Source organism: Vigna unguiculata, chromosome 1 (assembly GCF_004118075.2).
Source record: "Vigna unguiculata cultivar IT97K-499-35 chromosome 1, ASM411807v1, whole genome shotgun sequence".
NCBI classification, from domain to species: domain Eukaryota; kingdom Viridiplantae; phylum Streptophyta; class Magnoliopsida; order Fabales; family Fabaceae; genus Vigna; species Vigna unguiculata.
Window position 1 is genome coordinate 38,790,541 of NC_040279.1, and position 2,302 is coordinate 38,792,842.

Sequence of the window (2,302 nt, forward strand, 5' to 3'; positions counted from 1 at the left end):
AACGTAAGATGCAGAGATACATACACACAGATAGATCTCAATTTCCCAAATAGAATTACAACATACACCCCACTCAACCCATCAAAACGCGTCTTCTTTTTCCCTTTATTTCTTCCCTTCCTCCCTCTATATATATGCAACACACCGTTACAACCTGCGATGCCATTCTCTCCTACAACAACATCATCATGCCTCCAACACTACTCTTCTTCTTCTTCTTTCCTCTTCTCTCCTCTGCACAACTCAACCACACCTCATTCTCACTCTCTTTCCCTCTCACTTCACTCCCTCTCCCCACCAACACCGCCTCCAACATGCTACGCGACTCTCTCATTGTGTACACAAACCGCACCAGAAACACCACGCGACTCGTTTCGCCTTCTTCTCCCTATAACTACAGGCTCACCTTCAATTACTCCATGGCTTTGATCGTCAACCTTCCCATTGGGACCCCGCCGCAGGTTCAGCCTATGGTCTTGGACACCGGAAGCCAACTCTCCTGGATTCAGTGTCACAAAAAACCACCCAGGCTGCCTCCTCCAACGGCGTCCTTTGACCCTTCTCGCTCCTCCACTTTCTCTAATCTCCCTTGTACTCACCCCGTTTGCAAACCGCGGATTCCCGATTTTACCCTCCCCACCTCCTGCGACCAGAACCGCCTCTGTCACTACTCCTACTTCTACGCCGACGGTACCTACGCCGAGGGAAATCTCGTCAGAGAAAAATTCACTTTCTCCCGTTCCCTTTTTACCCCTCCTTTGATCCTCGGCTGCGCCACGGAGTCCACCGACCCCAGGGGCATTTTGGGAATGAACCGTGGACGCCTCTCATTCGCTTCACAATCTAAAATTACCAAATTCTCCTACTGCGTTCCCACCGAGAAACCCGACCCGGATCCACTCCAACAGGCTCCTTCTACCTGGGCCACAACCCGAACTCTCTCCGGTTTCGGTTTATCCCGATGTTGACTTTTGCTCAGAGTCAACGTATGCCAAATCTTGACCCCTTGGCTTATACCGTCGCCTTGCAGGGGATAAGAATCGGGGGCAGAAAACTGAACATTTCGCCGGCGGTTTTTCGCGCCGACGCTGGCGGGTCGGGTCAAACCATGATTGACTCCGGATCCGAGTTTACTTACCTCGTTAATGAGGCTTATGATAAGGTGCGGGCGGAAGTAGTGAGGACTGTGGGGCCAAGAATGAAGAAGGATTACGTGTACGGTGGCATTGCGGACATGTGCTTCGACGGGAATGCGATTGAGATCGGACGGATGATAGGGGACATGGTGTTTGAGTTCGAGAAGGGCGTGGAAATAGTGATTCCCAAGGAGGGGGTTCTGGCTTCCGTGGAGGGTGGGGTCCATTGCGTCGGGATTGGCAACTCTGATAAATTAGGTGCGGCCAGTAACATCATCGGGAATTTCCATCAGCAGAATCTGTGGGTGGAGTTTGATCTCGCCAATCGCAGAGTGGGTTTCGGTGCGGCTGATTGTAGCAGATTGGCTCCATAGAGGGAAACCCTTAGATACGTAATGGTGCACGTACCTTACGTGTGTCAGCTGTAGGTAATTAGGGATTTTGTACGAAGGAAATATCAACGTGTCACGTGTATGAGGAGTGTTATACCGGTGAGATGATGATGATAATGAAGTTGAAACTGATCACACGGTCCAAGAGCGATGAAGAAAAAGAAAGTTCTGCAGCTGTTGCCATGATGACACCAAAACGTGGTTCGTTTAAGATCGACGTGTGGGGCTGGTTTTGGAGTATGTGTGAGGAAGCCACATAAATATGTTGTTCTCTGTAATATGAACGAGACCATGACACATTGTATATATACGAGGATTAATTAGAGTATGTCTATTATAAATTTAATATTAATATATATATGAACCATTGGTTTGTTTTTTTTAAATATAATGTTATATATACTATATTGCGAATGTCCTCCTCCTCTTGAACCTTTTAGGCGTTCATAGACAAAATTACTATAAATACGAAATCGCTTTCGGCAACCCTGGAACGCGTTTTAGTAATAATTTGTTTGGCAATGCAGGCGTAGTTTTAAAGCACATTAAAGAAGTAAAAAAAAATGTGTATTATTGGTGATTAATAAAAGGAAATGAATTATCCCATCCAATAGAAATGGTTTTTGTGTGTTTGGTTCAAAATTTTTTGTTTTGGTAATTAAGTTGGGAGGACCATGAAGAAGTTATAGAGTGGCGGTCTTAAGGTTTGAATGTGACACCTGGTAGCATTCATCACACAATGTTGCAACTTGCAATTGCTTTCTCGTGTCCAAA

General features: G+C 46.3%; 1 pseudogene across 1 annotated transcript; it reads left to right on the forward strand.

Annotated features, from left to right (window-relative positions):
* On the forward strand, positions 1–1,914 carry LOC114195574 (annotated as a pseudogene). Its single transcript, XR_003606513.1, has one exon. The product of XR_003606513.1 is annotated as an aspartic proteinase PCS1-like (transcript).
* Positions 1,915–2,302: the final 388 nt, after the last annotated feature.